The sequence below is a fragment of the Zonotrichia leucophrys genome, chromosome 1 (assembly GCF_028769735.1).
Source record: "Zonotrichia leucophrys gambelii isolate GWCS_2022_RI chromosome 1, RI_Zleu_2.0, whole genome shotgun sequence".
Classification (NCBI taxonomy): Eukaryota; Metazoa; Chordata; class Aves; order Passeriformes; family Passerellidae; genus Zonotrichia; species Zonotrichia leucophrys.
The window spans coordinates 56,849,867-56,868,490 of record NC_088169.1 but is presented as its reverse complement, the minus strand read 5'-3'; the positions used below and the strand labels follow the sequence as shown (position 1 = coordinate 56,868,490).

General features: G+C 39.2%; 1 long non-coding RNA gene across 1 annotated transcript; it reads left to right on the top strand.

Moving 5' to 3' along the window:
• The first annotated feature begins 770 nt into the window (after window positions 1-770).
• Window positions 771-5,220, top strand: LOC135452920 (uncharacterized). Its single transcript, XR_010441739.1, has 3 exons — window positions 771-805; window positions 3,327-3,380; window positions 5,098-5,220. It is a non-coding gene; the product is annotated as an uncharacterized LOC135452920 (long non-coding RNA).
• Window positions 5,221-18,624: the final 13,404 nt, after the last annotated feature.

Below are 18,624 nucleotides of genomic sequence, written 5' to 3'. Positions count from 1 at the left end.
TGAAACTGTACGTACAACAAATGCCAAAGCTGACATTGCTCCCTCACTGCTTTCCCCATTTCCGAAGTCATGGTTTTTATTGCCTAAAATCTTTCAAAAATGGGCTTCCTTATAGTGTTCTGTAATGATGGTGATGATCTGAGCCAATGCTGGTGGTCCACAGGAAGGAAGATATCTGATGGCATGTAGACTGTGGAGTGGGCTAGTCCAGTTTAGACAGAGGTCATCCCCATGCTCTCCTTACACCTCTTACCCCTCTCTTACACCTGCGTATTCATATCAGAGTGAACATCCACTTTGATGTGAAGTTCACATTCCTGTCCCTCTCCTCCTTTTCTTTCGGTCTGCTGAAGACTCTTTAGCAACCCACATAATAGTAAGGAGTTGTTCTACTGAGAAAATCACAGGCACAAGGAGATTGATTTGTGATTTGCTAATACATGAATCCATATATGCCATAATTGCCCTCTTTGTTCTGTTCAGTACTTCAGACCTATAAATCTGTGCCTATTCTTCTCCCACCAGCTGATTTCAATCCTACCTTCACCTTGTTGAAGAGCACAGGGGATGTAGTGTATGTATCATCTTACACCAAGGTTAATAGCCTTCTGTGGTTGCTAAATAACAGCCTGGTTGTCTAACCTGAGGCTGTGTTGAGGTGTGCACACCACAGTCCAGATCCTTCCTCTGCTTCAGCAGCGCTCTCAGAAACCACACTGTCTTTGCAGTGCTCCTCGTGATGAGCAGCTCCTGAGGCTGGATCCTGTGAAGGAACACCCATATGGTTCCTGTCCTGAAGTAGCAGGTGTGTTCCTGTTGCACAAATAAATATCGACCAGCTTTGTCCATTTAAGAGTGACTTTTGTACTTTCCTAAGGACGACCTTAGAAAAGGTCTAAAATTGTGCCTAAAATTACTTCACTGATTTTTAAATGAAATGTAAAATTCAGCCTATTGCTTCCATAGTAGACCATGGGCTTTGTGTTTATGGCTGCTAATTAACAGAAACCTCTTAATCTTTGACACTGAGTGTTGTGATTTACACCATTGTAATTGATAGGGGAATATTTTCCTAGTTCTCAGTTCAGATAAATCAGTGTAAGAAGTAAAATATTTTTGAGATGTTGCTCCTTCTATTGTAACTTTCCATTTTACTGTGAGAAAAAAAAATCTATGTAAGTGTTTTAGAGCTAAGTTGATCATCATATATTACTTACGCAGTCATGATTAGTTTTGCAAATGTTAAAATGCTATAACATTATTTAATGTTATCGTGAATATAGGAATTTGTAGTGCCATCTATTGTTGGAAGATGTAGACTTGTAAAAGTTGATTTGCATATTCTATGGTAAGGAGCATTAAAAATTTAATGTTTTAATGAGTTTTATTCCAAAATGAAACTGTTTATATAATTGTGTATTTGGAATGTTTGTGCTTTGCATTCTTTGAAATCTGTCAGTCTTCACAAAGAATATCTCTGAGTTTTATTTTCATTACTATCTTCCATTTGAAACCAGACTCTATTTCAATTTAGACACTGAGTAAAAGCTTGTAGTGATTTACTGTGCAATAGGAAAGAAACCAAATTTTTGCTTGTTGAATAGAGTTAAATTTGATTGGAAGATTCTTCAAGAGTGCACAGTAATTCAAGGCTGAGTGTTGTCATTCCTAAGCAGTGCTGGGATCTGTTTCACTGATTGAGAAACACAGGTCCACTCTCAGGCTCTTTCCTTCACATCTTTGTGGTGTTTGAAAGTAACCCTGGCCTTTACTTAGAGCAGAGTGACGTGAGGTGTGCAAGCTGTCTGTGCTGGAGGGGCTCAGGGGCTCCAAATAGACCTCAGAACATCTAAATGCCATTCCTACCTTTCACCACTGATGCAAAAGGAAGCCTCTGATGAGCAAAGCTGAAAGAGCAGATGTAGAGACAGGGATTTTCTCACTCTCAGCATGCTTGCGAGCTGCTGCCTTGGGAGTTGCAGCAGTGATTTTTTTTTCCTGAGGGAAAGGTGAGACCTGTTTCCTACCACTGTCAGAAGCCCTGAAGAATTGCTACAGCATACCTAGAGCTCTGTGGTCTCTGACTGCCACAACAGGGGATATTTGTCTTGGTGACATTTGAATGATGATTTCTCAGTGTTATTTTCTTGTATTGCAACTGTTTGCTGCATCGCCACACTCCATAGGAAAAATCTTTGTCAAAACAGGGCCAGTTTTACTCCAGAGTGTTAATCTGCCTTGGAAATGCCTCTAGGCCACACACTTCATCACCTGGCTTTTGGGGACACTCCTGCTTTTTGGCTGCTGTTACTGTACAACAAATATCAAAAACATTTTATCTTTGGGAAGAAGGCAGTGACTAACTACATCAAGGTACATTTGCAGGATGCTGACATGACCAGAAAGAATGCAGTCTAGCTAAACCCCTTTTTAAATGAGGCTAAAAGTCAGCTATATTGCCCACAGCCATCCATTCCAACTTGGTCTAATCCCTTACTCATTCTAATTTGGTGATGGTGTATTCCTGCCTGTCACTTCATCCTCCACTGTGGCAATCCCCACATAGGCCGGCATTCCTTTGGCTCCACCCAAACCCCCTCAATATATGCTGATTTTCAGACACAAGCACATCACCACCTATGCACCATTGTGCAACTCGGCATACAAGGACCATGTGGAAAAGCAGAGAAGCAAAGCCTAAATAAAGGTTTGTGGATAAAGGAATCACCCAAGAGGGAAGAGAGCACCAATTTCCAGACAAGGCTTCTCAAACAGGAATGCTTACATTAAACTGTGTTTGTTTAAAAATACCAGCAACCTCAGGGCAAGGACCAAAGCTTCCTCCCCCTGTTCCAGAATGCTCAGAACACTTCCTGTTTTAGCATAAGAAGATTGGGCAGTCTGTGTTTTTTTTTTGTGAATATGTTGTCTTCATAAGAACAGAAATGTAAACTTTGAAAAGTTGTTTTATTTTTTAACCACTGACAGGATTATTTTTACAAGTTAAAAATAATAATGCAAGAAGAAATAGCTATATCACAGAATAATCAAAATAACTCTAACTGAAAAATATTCTATTTCTATGGCAAAATGGCTTTCTTATGACAAATCAGCATTGCTGTTTTGCTTGGGGAAGTTGCTTCATAAGAGAAATATAACATTTAAATACAGAATGATTTACTTTTAAATTACAAACTGTATGTTTTAGCTTTAAATGAATGTGCAATAATCCTTCATCGCCTCACAAATATATTTTTGTTTTTCCTTCAGTTTGTAACTCACAAACTATAACATTTTGGAAATAACACCCTTCTTTTCTCTTACAGCTCTATAATAAGAAGAATAGCGAGACACAATTCTACAGAGATATAGCTTGAGAAGTTAAGCAGTTTGAGACCTTTCAGATTGTTTTATTTTCCCCTGAAATTGATTTTGCAATCAGAAATGTCTTTGTTGTAATCTTGTTTATTTTTGAAAAATGTACATGGAATCCTATTTTCCTGAATATGGTGGAAAATAAGAAACAGGAGACACATCTTTCATCTGATAACATTTTACTCTGAATTCTCTTGTTTGGATTGCTCTCTGACTTAATTCTCTTGCTGTTTCCTGTGTTTTCCTTCTGGTGCACACACATGTACACGCAGTAATTTCAACTCTGGTCATCCATTAACACTTAGTCTGAATTTAGGGCACAAGTCCTATAAGGAGCAGCTGAGGATTTTGGGTTTGTCTGGTTTGGAGCGAAGGAGGCTGAGGGGTGACCTCATTGCTCTCTGGAGCAGCTTCCTGCAGAGGGGAAGTGGAGAGGGATGCTCTGATCGCTTGTCCCTCCAACCCAGTGACAGGACAGAAAGGAATAGTTTCAACCTGCACCACAGGAGGTTCAGACTGGATTAGGAAGCATTTCTTCATGAGAGGGAGGTCAAACACTGGAACAGGCTTCCTAGAGAAGTGGTCCATGCCCCAAGCCTGTCAGTGTTTAAGAGGCATTTGGACAATGCCCTTAATAGCATGCTTTAGCTTTTGGTCAGTCCTGCACTGCACGGTCAGTCAGTGGACTGGATGATTATCCTATTCTAAGGTTCCATTGCTCTCTGCCATCAGTAAAACAGTCAGAAATTGCACTGCTTCCTTGTTTCCCTTAAATGAAATAGCTGGCCTTGCTAACCACATAAGCTTTCTAAAATCTCTGGTCCTGTATCAGCTCAAGACCTAAGAATTATAAGCCATTCAGTTTCCTGCATAACAGCTGAATTGTGACAAAACATTAAATTTAAGCTTTTTAGTTGAGATATTTGCCTTCTTAATGTTTTTATGGCACTTGGGGCAACCAACAAGGTCAAGACTTGAGTGTGTACAATGCAGATTAATAACAAGTTATGTTGTGCCAAGTTTCTGAAAGAAAAGGCTCACAGGCAAAAAATGAGTTATTAAACATGAAATAAAAAAACATGATAGTACTCTAACTACAAATTCAGAACCTTTTTGAAGAAGCTTATCTAAAAACTTTAACTTCATTTTTAGCATTATGTTGAAATTTTTTGCTTTGGTTTGTAGCAATAGATGAGCCACTGTCATAAACATAGAGGAACTGTTAAAAAAAAAAAATCTTATAAATGGCCGCAAGCAATTTAAGAAGTATAATTCCCAACTGCTTTGATGAAAAACATCTTAGCAGATTTTCAGTTGCCAAGTATTTTTAACACCATTCTGAAATTGGATAGAAGTTAGATTGAGTGGATTCTTCACTCAGAATAAAATTACAAGTCTATAAGCACATTCTAGATCTGCTAGCTCAAATAATTAGGTGTCACAAGGCAAAACACAATCGGTGAGGAAGCTGAGTTTTATGGATCAGATGTGTTCATAACCTCTGTGGGGGCAATCCACTTGACTGAACACTGCATGTGCATAAGATCCATTAGAAACACTTCCAGATACCATAAATATATTTTGGAATGTTTAAAGGTACTTAATATAGATATTGAAATGTCTAATACCATTTGCAGTATTCCTTGTATTATACAGATACAGCTTATATTGGTTCCAAAGTTCAACCATACCACCTCTTACATACTGTTGTTCAAATTTCAGAGCCCTGTTTATATTTGTCAATATCTGACGTCTTGAATTGTCAGAATGCCAGCTGAAGCCATGTATGTATTCATGCTTGCCTGGAGGAGATAATGGTAGAGAGCCTGAGCTGTAGAAAGAAGGAGGAAAGTACAGAAGACTGCCTTGGCTCTGCTTGGCAAGTATGATGCCCCAGCAGGGAGTCCTGGATAAGACATTAATGTCATTATGGTTATGCATTCATATCTTGACAAATGCTACTTTGTGCATACGTCTTACAGACAGAAAACATGTAGGAAGAACTGGAGTTAGTTTTCAAATGTTATTGGGGTAATTTGAATTAATTTCCAACCCTTCTCTGTAATTAAAAATGAGAAATGAGGAAAACTACTAAGAATAACTTTTGAGAAATTAAAAAATTATAAGGCGTATATAAATGTCCTTTACTGGAATGTCCAGTTTTACCCACAAAGTGGCAAGCAAAATCTTTCATGTGCCTAATTTAAGAATGTGAAGTTATATGCCCATATTTTTCTAGAATTGTGACTTTTTGAATACTCTCATTTGATACAGATCAAATTAGCGATGCTACAAAGATGATACACTAGTATGGTAGATTAGCCATGGCTAACAATCTCCTACCCTGCTGCTCTCTCCCTGCTCCTCCTCAGTGGGACAGGATTAAAAAATAAGAAGAAAACAAACCATGGGTTAAGATGAGGGCAAGGAGATTGCTCACCAATGACTGTTGTGTGCAAAACAGACTTGATTGAGAGAGAATTAGTTAAAATTAACAATTAAAATAGAGTGATAAGAAAAATAAACAAAAACTAAAACACTTTCCCTTAATCCTCATCCACCCTCTTCTCAGGCTCCACATCATTCTTTCATTCCCAACTTGCTCCTGCCCCCAGCCTGGTGAAGAAAGGATGGGGATTGCACCCAGGCCATAAGAGCTCCTCTTTCTCACACCTTCCTTCACTCAGATTTCCTCTGCTCCAGCATCTGCCCTTCCATGGACTGCTGTCCTTCAGGATAAACCTGCTTCTCCATGGACTCTTCAGGGGCTGCAGACTCTAAAGGGCACAGGATCTGAGGCTAATACTTTTGCAAGGGTTTGAAGATAAAAACTCTGATGAAACTTTTTATGTGAGCAAAGCTACAGATGGTGGTGCCATTTTGTGGCCATCTCCGTGGTTCGAGTTTTCAAGAGGGATATAAATTAATGGAGGTGGGAGAATTTTAACACATTGACTCAATGGTATGGCTGCCATTCCTTATGGTTTTATTTGCATGCATGAAGTTTGTTTGTTTGTTTGTTTGTTTGCTTGTTTTAAATAAATGAAGACAGAAACTATGGACAATGAACAACTGTCTAACTCTAGTCTTGGGTAGACCTGTAACAAGGAAGGGTATTATGGAAACCCAGGAGGAAAGACACTTTGGCCTCTGAGAAAAGAAAATATGTTGAAAGCTGGAAAAGGGATGCTTTTTCTGAAAAAAGAAAAAATGTTGAAAGCTGGAAAAGGGATGCTTACCAGCCAAAGGACTTACATAAATGCCCATGAGTAAACAATTATTCACAGTCTCTAAAGATGGCCAGTGTCAGAGCACACATTGTTTGGTGGAAGAGGACGTTTCCGCAAGATCAGCAATGGCCATTTGTTCCGTGTGGGACGGTTGTGATTGTGCTGCTATTTTGTCTATTTACTCAGAAAAAGTTAGTTTGGAGAAGTATTTTAACCAGCAATATGGTGGGACATAAGTGCCTAAGGATCAGAATCAGACTGAGATTTCTTTAGCTTCAAGGAGAGATTGTCTTTGTTGCTATTCCATTCATTTCTTTTAATACATGATAGTGCCTTGTGAAATCCATGCGCTGGCCCTTGTGAAGTATCAGTGTTATCCTCCCTTTCCTCGCTCAGAGTATGCAGCCATAATGTGGTCCTCACTGAGCTTGTGACAAGGGATATCTGCTGTAGTTATATTCTACAAAAGAGAGGATAAGATGATACTGTAAGCTATCTGCCAGGTTGTAGAATTTAATTTGCAACACCAAACTTCCACAATATTGTGTTTATGTTGCAGTGTCATTTTCTGTTTAATAGAAACATTCAGAATGCTCTGGTTCCATCTGTTATAAATAGTGAAAGCTGATAAACAGTCTGCAAACACAAGATGCAGCTTTGTGGCAAATTATGTTTAGTACAGCCCCCAAACATAAAGCAAGATTTATAATTTTTGCATCGCTCTTTTTTTTATTTTTTAATTTACTCCACAGTAATTACTCCAGAGCTTTAAGTAGATGCATAAATAACACTCAAAGTTTTACATTAAGTTAAGGTGTGAGAAGACAGGGACAAGTGTATGTACACACACATACACATTTCACACCTTCAGTTGTAATGCAGTTAAAAGTCTTGTTATGGCTGCAGAATCTTTGATAAAACTACTTGCAAATACATTTTTTATCATATCAATAGATTTGAAAGGCAAGTCCACACACCATTATGCATTGTATGGAAAAAAAAAATCTCAGTTTTCAGTTAAGAAAATAGAGATGAACCAGATGAGTAGGAATAGAATTGCAAAGGGCTCTGAGAGAATAACCAAAGATAAAACTACTGCTGTTCTCTGCTCTCACAAGAAATTGTGTAGCAGCAGAGCGAGTGAGTCACTGAGCAACACTTAGAAGATGTGGGTGAGCTGTTGTAGCAAAAGAAGGATCCTGGTAATGCTATTTGGGTCTGATCATTTTATCACCTGCAAAGAATGAAAATCAAACCATTATACACAGTTAAAGAAAAACTAACTTATAATGTGAAACACCTCACACAGTCTACAAAGACACTTGAAAAGACAGAGTTTTAGCAAGTTTATGTCTTCCTTTGCTCAGGCTGGATTCCAGCAGGTGACTGATGCATCCACTCAAAAAGTGGAAGAAAGATTTTTTGCTTATTTTTGAAGCCAAGATATTTCAAAGAAATTAACTGGAGAAATCTTACTGCAGTCATTAAGACTACTGAATATTTCATCTGCTGCAGAAAATGTTTATTTTTCCAGTCAAGTTGCCCAACTTGGACTTAGCTGCCCTTTCCAGGGCACTTCATACCACTTAAAACTTCTGACTGTGTGACCAGATGATCTTATAGACTGAACCTTTTGACAGCTGAGGTAAAACAGCTGCTTTTGGAAAAAGCAGTAAAAAGTTCTGAGATTAGTTTTACACATTCATCTCCTCAATTATAATTGATCTTGGAGTAATTAACTGGAGACATATTCTTTAAGGCAAGAAGTATATTTCAGAAAACAATTTTTCTCGTGGTGTCATCCCTGTGGAAGACATTTCTTCCATATCCACAGCCTTAGCTGAGCAACCCATACTGCTCATATATTCATTGTTTGATATTCTCTGTTCCCCATTGTTTGAAGTATTGACTTCTCCTGTCAATACAGGATGTGGCTTTGATGTGACCCTCAAACTGGAGATGAAAACAGCAAAGAAAATGTGTATATTCACAAGCTACTGGCCAATGTATCTGTTGTTTAAACCACGAAGGCATTTATTCCTCACTTTTTCCTGCAATAGAGTATGTTTGGTTCCTGCAATAAAAATGCAGCATTTTAGGATTCACATGAAAAGGGGAGATTTCCTTGACCCTTAGTGTTTGGTTTGTCTGTCGGTGCTCCAGGAAAGCCAAGACCCTTGTGCTGAGCCAGTCTATCAGTGTCCTGTTGTAGGGACCCTTCACTGAGCAGCCTGCTGGATCTGAGGGTGCTTTGGCTGACTTATTCAGGGACACACAGGGACACCATATTGGAGACTCCTCAGTGAGTCTTCCCTCTATTCCAGTATTTCCCTCTGCTGGTGATTGCCAGCACCCATGAAGGATTCACACCAACAGTTTACAGAATAATACACTTTATTAATATAAAACTGTGACAGGTTAAGGTTCAAGGATTGTTTGTGATGATACCTGACTGCAGAAACATGTTCAAAGCAATGCACAGATGAACTCTAATCTCCAATAAACGTGTTCAGTACACTCAGAATGTGGTTTTTACCTGTCCCCATGAGTGAGAGGACAGGTTCAGCCCATCAACTGATCCCAGCAGTTACTGTGGAGTCTTCCCTAACTTTCCCCCACTCTCAATGTATTTTTATAGCATTTCTTTATGTTTAGGTGGAGCTTGAACAAATCGAGTCATACAGATGTTTGTTACTGGTCGGTGCAAAATTCCCTTTCTTCACTCTTCAAGGTATAGCCAATAAAATTTAGACTCTCGCTCTGTGAGAGGAGGTCATACCCTGGGGGCAGGTAACTCTGGGATGGAGCTGTGTGTGGTATTTAGTTAGGCTGCAATGAACCAAGTTCATCTGAGGAGAGAGAACTCTCCAGAGCTGCTGTCCTGGCAGCAAAGACACCTTCTCCCCTCTACCCTGACTGACAGCTGCTATGGGGTTTATCAGCTGCAAAGTGCCACAAATTCACTTCCCTGCAAGGGTTTCCACAGAGCCTTGCCCACAGGGTTTCCACTCTGCTCCACCCTCCATTCCATCCCCCTGAGCAGTGCTTTTGGTTGCAGATTGTGTGTGGGGGGAATCTTGGTGGAATAGGTTTCGAGCATACTGATCACATTCCATCCAAGGAGTAGCAGCTGCATTTTGCCATATAATTTCTGTACCATTACAACTTCTGTTAGGATGGGAATGTAACTTCTCTGTTGTCTCTAATTTTACCCCCAGTCACCTTTCCACATAAGGCACATCAAATCATAACATATAATCAGAAAGTATCCTTAATCTGGAATACAGTAAAGTGTCAAGGAAAAAGATTTTTTCAAACAGACAGAAACTTACAAAAAAGGCAGGCCACTTATCCCTCTCGCCATTATTTCTTTAAGTTCTGGTTTTAAGTGTGCATTCTTCTTATTCTTTCTTTGTGACCTTTCTCATAAGGACAGGCATTTTCTTATCTTCTTCTTCTTCTTCCTGGAGTCAAGTTAATTTAATTTACTGATCATATCAAAGGCCTTATTCCTATGTATGTGTATTTCACTGGATTAGTTTAGCTGGGTGTAAAAGAATGTTAAGTAAAGATAATAGGATGATTCTTTTGAACACAACAGGTACAAATTAAGTTGTTAACTATATTATATACCTTGCATTTCTTATCGTGGCTGATAAGCAAGCTCAATAACATTTAGCTTTGGCACAGCATGTAGCTTCATCAAGAACATAAGTCTTTGGACCAATGTTTAGTTGCAATGAAAACAAAAAAGAGGGCTGCTGATTCAGAAATTGTTTTTACCCATGGTTGTGCTTCTTTTCAATCATCTGTTCTTCACCTGCCATGGGGGAAAGTCAGTGTTTTATGTAGGGGCTACCTACTATATTGCTGGAAATTATGGCATGGTATGGCATGAGGAACTAAAACTTGTCTATTTTGTAGAACTGGAATTTATGCTAGTTTATCATATCAGGCTGTGGTGTTAAGTGAAGTAGTTTAGTTCATGCAGGAGAGACAGGGATGGCCAAGACAAGCACAATGAATGGTTGGATGAGGTGGACATTCAGCTGTTGTCTGCTGAATAGCATTTTGTTTGTATGAACCAGCACCCTGATAAAAATCTCTGTTCCTGTCAAATACCACATAAGGTCTTGTGCAAAGAAAGATCTGCATTCAAGCCTAAATTACAGCATAGCTTCAGTTACACCACTGAGTTAGGCCAGCAGACCTAATTAATTAGTCATAGAGTCATGTAAACTGGAAAGAACCTTTCTCTGGAACAGATCAGCTCTGATCCACCCTTCAGAGTAGGTCTGGCAGGTTGATCAGAACACTCAGTTGAGCTCTGAGTATTTCTAAGGATGGTGGTTCCTAATGGTGGAGATAGCTGTGGCTCCTTACCCTCAGTAGGAATAATTGTTTTTTCCTCTTAGTGTTTTACCAGAAATTCCTTTGTAGCAGTTATCTCTCACTCTTCCTCATGCTTTCACTCTGCACCTTCAAGGAGAGCTCAGCTTCATCTTCCCTACACCCCCCAAAAGGCTTTGTAGACAATGACTTCCCCAGCCTGTTCCATGCTAAACAAACTCAGTTCTTTTAAGCTTGTCCTCATAAGTCATGTGCTTCAGGTTTTAATCACTGAGAGTAGATAAATGGTTTATCTAAGCTTGTGTGTTGAATGTCGTATAGAGTTCAGCCCTTGGAATTCAAGTCCTAGACATATAGCAAATTCGTCTTTGTGTTCAGGAGACAGAGGACCCAAAACAAATTACAAGATTTATCTTAGATGCATGTAAATTGGCAGGAAAACCTAATATCTAAAGTGTTTGAATTAATTGCTGTGATCCTTAGATAAATTAACAGCGGTGCATTTCTATGCTTATATATGGCTTTACTTCAGAGAGGACTAAGGAATAACATTACTTTCTTCTGTCTGGTCTTTAAAAATATACACCAAATACTTTTAGTTTCTTGACAACCTTTTTCAATTTTCTGAGGTTTAAAATCCATACCTTAAAGCCAGAAGAAGTTAATGAGTTTTATTTAATAAGTTTAGGCAACAGGAAAGTCAGGGGTTATTTGATTTGTTTGTACAGTGGGATGAGACAGATCAGAGAACTGTGGAATCAGTAAGACAACATAAAAAAGTTCTGTAGCTGGAAGAAAAATTCAAGCTAATATAATGTACACCATTTTAGCATGATAGCAATTTACAATCAAAACAGCTTATCTTGGGAATAAAGGAATTTATCACAATGCAAAGCCTTTAAATTATGACTATGTCTCTTTCTAAGAGACATTCTCCTGTCCTGTCAGAAATTATAGGTCAAGAGTTACCAGGTGAAGTATTTTAACTTCTATTATGCAATAGCTCAGAGTAAACTGTCTGCATAGTTATTTCAAGTTTTAAGTCTGTGGACCTATAAAATGGAATCAAAGTGATGTGCTCCAAGGTCAATCCCCAATGGCTTCCTAGACTGGAAGAAACCATTTCCTTCTGTGTTAGGTACTGCTATCCTCTCCATTTTACAAACTTCTTATCACCTGCATTCATTATTGCAACATCTGTTCCAATAGATGGATGTCTTATTTTGGTATTTCAACTTGGGTTGTATCTCCTATTGCAATTACCTAGATTTATTTTAGGGCAGTTTCTGACCACTAAGCATAATAAAAATGAAACCCATTAAATAATCATGGTGGATTAGAATCCTTAATAACATTTCACTTTCAAATCCTTTGAACTTACATACTAAGTTCATCTACTGCATATGAAAATCTCCAAAACAAACAAAATCGATGCATATAACTTCAGAAGAGAACAGTGTTCCAAATCTAGGAAATAATTTACCTCTGTATTATTGGAGACTTGTAGAAGCAGAGGAACATTTAATTCACCCATAGAAAGCTCAAAGGACAATTATGAGCTAAAACTTCTGCACTTCATCTTTCAGTTCCTAGTCAGAAAAGCATTAGGTTTCAATTTGACATGGTTTTCTCTAGAAAGCCCTCTCTTCTCCAGAACTCCTCCTGCTTTGCAAGACTGGGCTCTTTGTTCCTAGAGCTGTTCCTTCACTGCTGCAGTACCGTACCATGTGCATTCTTCTACCTCCTTACACAACAGATATCTGTAAATCTCCAATCTATTATCCTAAACTTTTTTTTAATAAAGCATAGAAATAAGCTTTCCTTCAATAAGTGATCCTTCCTCAGCTTTCCAAAAGCAACAACTAAGTTGAGAAACCTGAAATAAATTGCATGCATGTTCTGTAGAAATCCTCTAAACAAATAAAACTCAGAGACACCTTATAGCAGTAATAATTTCTTACTTGCAAATGTTTCAGAAGACTCCCACAGCAGCAGGTGTTAAGGAAGTATCCATCTGTTCTTGTTTCTCTGCACAGAAGTACATTGAATAGATAAGAGTTTCTAAATGTTCAGGGTTGTCATTAAAATGGGTTAGCTGTGATCGTCACTTAAGGCATTCCTGATATTGAAATTAAAATGAAGACAATCTCTGGCTCTGTTGCAATTTGAAAATGCGATCAATGGTTCCCTGAAGAAACATCCTGTCAACTGAGTGCTTTTTAAATTATCTTCTGAAAACCACTTCAGTATTCCTGTGACTGAACTGGAAATGCTGTATCAGCAACATTACTGTTCTCTGAAAATATGGATCAAACCCCAGCTGTTGCAGATATGTTAATTGATGAATAAAGTTAAGAGATCTGAAGCCTTTATACTACACTTGAAACTTATGTTTCTATTTAAATATTGAAGGCTTTTCAGCTTTCTCTGCCAAATGCAAAAAATTACTTGAGTCACTTCTAAGGAAGGCTTCAGAATCTCTAAACTTGAATGCTACAGTATAAAGACCAGAGGACTGATGCTTCATCAACACAGCAGTGAAATCAGCATGAGAAAGGGGAGATGGCAAACAAGCTGTGAAAAACAACACGTCAGTTTTTCTGGAGTTCCTTTGGACAAAAAATATACTGGGCAATAGAATGAATGAATCTATGAAACAGTTATAAAACTTCTACACAGTCCAAGGTGTTTTTATACTTCAAGTATTATATAAGGTACTACACTGTCCTACATTCAGATCAGAAGATGCATCTTGGCAAGCAGTGTGAAAGTATTAAGAATGAAAACTCCCTCTCTGCTCTTTCAGTATTGTACCCCACTCAACAGAAGGAAAAAAAAGAAAGTTTTTGCATGTTACACATGTAACAATTATAATATCTTTAAAGCTAAAATGATACTAAGAGAGGCATTAAGGCTTTGGATTAGTTTGAGATTTGCAAAGTCCAGCAGCTTCCACCTAAGAAAACACTAGCAGTACCTTGCTTGCCAAAGTTTGATCTCTTCATTAAGTTTTCACTTTCTATATTTCTCTGATACTTTCTCCTCTCAGGAAGGCACATTGCTTTAAGTAATTTTGCTATTTGTATGTGAATTAATTGGTCTGGATACTTGGTAGGGAAATATTCTCATACCTCGATGGAGCAGTTTTGGTAGTATCAACTACAACTGTTTACAGCTGAATCTATATCCAAAGCTTCTGGATCTCAGCTTTGCAATCATTAGTTAAAAAATAAAAATACAGATCTTTGCATCTCCCAAGGAATCTCCTCAAACAAGTAATAGCTGGCCAGCCTTCAGCTGGCATGGGATATTTCTAGATTTTTAGTCCAACCCTGAATGTAGTTATAAATATAGACTTCACATTGAATTTTTGTGGTTTATGCAATCTTTTTTTATTCCTTGGTTGTTATCTTTATGGCGATTGTTGGATCTACAAAACTGTGAGTAGAGGAAACAGGGTGTTGCTTTTAGAAAACAGTTTGTTTGCAATGTTATAGCTGAGAAGTGGTAAAACTTTGAGAACAGCATTGTTATTCAGGGAAAAAAAAAAACCAAATGGCAAACAAGAAACAACCCACTCTACCACGACATGGACAACAGAGCCTGTGATATACTAATTTGTTTGATGGAAAAGTATAGATTGTGTGCTAGGATTGTTTTGGCACTCGGCATTTTGCTAAGCCGCCTGCCAGGTTAAGCCACCCTAATCACGTAGCCATGGCGATACTGCTGGCGTCAGCGTGAGGAACTGATTTGTGCAGCCAGCAAGGACTGGGCACCTTAATGCACTACCTGGAGCTGTTAGGAACTGTTTGGAAATAAATATGTAAAATAGGAATAAAAGGTTCTTTTGGATTGTTCAGTGTTTTGCTTCAGGCAATATTTGTTAGCAGCAGGCCGCCGTGTTTATCGGGCTAAGAGAACATGGTTGTGAGCACTGAAATAGATAACAAACTGCTGGTAAATAACTGCTGGTTGATTCTCCTCTGCTGCTTTGCTTTTTGTGTTTGATGGGAAACAACTGTTTCAGTTTTATCTGGAAGGGCTAGTCTATCCTTGTTCTCTGCTGAGGTAAACTGGCAACTTACAGCAGTATCGCAGAAAATCTGAAAATAAGAGAAGCCCAACAAAATTTGAAAGCTTTAATTAGGTTCTATAAAAATGCTCAGAGAGTAGGTCAAAGTGTTCCTACCATATATTATACCTCTTCTTCCTATCCCTCGGTTGTTTTCCAAATGCTTTTCCCACGCAGGTTTCCTGTCCCTCTCACATTTGCCTTTCATATGCCCCTCAGTTATGTGTTTTCCTAACACCTTTAATTTGCAGTTACACTGCTCCACAAGTAATGGGTTTGTTTTTTTTTTCCAGAGAGGCAATGATCTGATGATATACTGTCTCCAGCATCAATGCTGGCTTAATTGATTTCTACCCCCATGTCAACAAGGTGCAGGACTGTAATGTGAATTAGATCAGAAGAGGGACCCACTTCAAAGTAAAAACTTCAGCATCCCTTCTCTCCAATTTCCCTTTTTTCAACCAGGTGCCTGGTCCACACAGCAGCCCCACAAGCATAAGCATATGTAAACATAATTAAAGGAATGCCTCAGTGAATTTTATAGAGGGTGGAACAGAGTACTGATTATTTCTGATTTTGTGGCCAGATGAGGGAAAAAGATAAACTCATAAAATCTGTACTCACTCTCCAAGCCAAAAACCTCATTTGCAGGAGAAGAAAAAGAGAGTCCTTAGTGACCTCTCTACACATTTTTATGCTGTGTGTACTTTGGTTTGCTTACTAGTAGCATTACTTGATATATTATTTTCATGATAAATTATTTTCATTAATGGCATCTTATTTTACTGGTCTGAATCCCAGTTGACACAAGTAGCCCAAATTGCTGCTCTGTACTGTGGCCAGTTGTTGACAATTTTTCTACATTCTCTCAATTTTTTTATGGTTTTCCTCCATAACTTTTTCTTCTAATCTCTCATGCCTCCATTTTTCCCCCTTTTGGTAATTTTTCATGGGGATTGCCAGTTTTCAGTGGTTCACTAATCTGCTAAACAGCACTGTGCTTTCTGGAGTATATTTGTGTCTCCCAGACTGGCAACTGCTGGACTCTGTACAGGACTGCTGCTGCATTAACACAGATATGCACTTTTGTACTAAATCACAATTTTTTGTAGGCTGTGAAAAAAGTGAAGTTATGATTTTGTACTGAAATAAAGGAATGAACACTTTTAAAACAACTGTGGCAAACAGGAGCCCACTTGAGGATATGGGGCTATGAATATTTTTAAGTCCCTGAAATTTCACTTTGCTCTTATGGCCCTGTTTCTGTATGGACTCCATTTGAAATGTCTTAACTAGTTAGGATAAATATGCTAGTCAGAGAAGTTCCAAGTGTATCTTTGCAAATAGTAAGAATTTTTTCAGGGCTCTAGCATTTCTGTTTCTTTTCATCCTTCATCTTTGAGAACAGCATAATTTAATCAAAAAGTTAGCTGAAACATAGTCGGGAAAAGAAAATGTTGCTTTTAATAACTTAAAATATATAAAGGCTGCTTTAAGGATGATTCTGTAATTAGATAATTCCCTTCATAATAATGCAGTTACTCAGAAATAGGGCCCAGTTCTCTCTTGAAAGAAGATTAAAAACCTGCTATGAAGATCAGATGATTCACATTCTTCTGGTTTGTTGTGTTTTGCTAATAGGCAGGAAAGAAGAAGCACAAAGGACAGAGCAACCAAAATCAACAGATACAGAAGAGATACATAAATAAGAATTAGAAAAGAAAGGAACTGAATCACTCATAAGTGAAGGTCAGCAGACAGCATGCCCAGTTATTGCACTTGATTGTTAGAAGCATTGATTTTGCTGCTCCTTGAAAGTTCTTAAGAAATTTAGTTATTTTTCCAAACTGTACTGCTTTGGGCCTGCAGACTACAGGGCAAGAGCAGCTGTAGGCAGAAGCTGCCACATCTGAATAAAAAAGATGCTTAACACAATATATTTTCACTGCCAGGAAATAACAAAGAAGTATTCTTGCCTGTTTAGTGGGTATTAAATCATGGATAGAAAGTCAACTGCTTATCTGGAGTTGGCATAGATTTCCAATAACTTGCTTTTCCTCAAGCACAAACATACAACAACACTTGAGGAAAACCACAGAGTGAATCTTTTATAATCCAAAAATAATCTTTTTAGATTTCCATGAGAAAACAGCACTTATTTATTCATTTATTTTTCTCTCACCTTGCAATTAAGTCAAGTGCTGACACAGATTACTGGGTAATTTATGCCCCAAACTGTTCAAAAGAGATGATGCCTCCTAGTATTGTGGACATACAAAATAAAACCTTTATGACTTTTAATAGCAAACCCAATATACAGAATTCCTGCACAGCCACATACAGGTGGTGTATAGGTAATAGGTGGTGCATGTAATAGGTGGTCACACTAATCACTGTTTTGCTGCACAGCTGTGCTCTCCGATCTAATCTGTGTTTATAGTTAAGGACATATCTGTTCATGTACTCTGCAGGATGATGGTGTCTGTGCCTGTGTGGCTCTGACAGGCTGATCTACAGCTTCCATTACCTTGGTGTTTGGGGTGTTGCTGCCCTACCCTAGAGAGTTTGGCTTAGTTTTAACAGATGTCCACGTGGCTTGACAGGCAACCTGACAATGTTCCATCCATCCCCACCCTGCAGGTTCTTACATCCTGCAGAAAGCTCCCTGACACTGTGTGAGGCATCCTCTTGCACGGCACTTACTCCACAAGGCCTTTACCACTGTAAAAGTGCTGTCCCTAACTTGTCTACTCACACATAGGCCACAATTCCTCAGCATGCAGGCAGCCCTTCACGAGCAGCTGTGCCCACTAGTGCTCGCAGGCACTGACCTGAATTTTACTGAGACAAGCTTTCAACTTGAAAGCTGGGGAAGCATGAGGGAAGCAGAAGCCTGCAGAGAGGACCACACATTCCCTACTTGCTGTCTTCCTATTTGAGGGCATTGTCCTGTCCTGTACATAGAAGGACTGTATGGCCAGCAGCTGGCCCCCAGCAGTGTCTCCATTGTCACTGAGCTTTGTTCAGTTGCATCATGTGTACTGATTTCAGACACCAGGTGATGGCCAATGGGCCACTAACTTCTCCATGTAACACCACGTGCATGGCTCTGGGATAGCAGCTCTCAGGAAGAAACAAGCATGGGCTGTCCCACAAGAGAAGGAAGCCAGGAGCTGAGGGCAATAGCAAGGCAGGCAGGGCAATGATCCCACCCAGAAGGGCACAGTCCCACAGTACCTGAGCAGGTGCCCTGCTGGGGATCAGGGTGAGGCAGCACTCAGAGTTACAGTGGTCTGCAGGGGGGAAGCAGGTGTGAGGTCAAGTCAGCAAATTAACCCAGTGGTTCACGATCAGCAAGGCACACGGACAGGCACAGGCAGACCTAAGATAAGTCTAAAGGATGGAAGCCTGAGCTTCAATGCAGCTCCCAAACAAAGAACAGGAGGGCCCCATTAGGCTTCCCATAGCTCCTCCTCACACAGCTCTGTCCCCAGCACCCTGATCCAAGGCTACACTGCACCGTATCAGAGCTGCAATGGAGGATGGGCAACCAAGCCGCAGGGAGCAGGGAAGAGGCTGCAGAGCCTCTTGGTG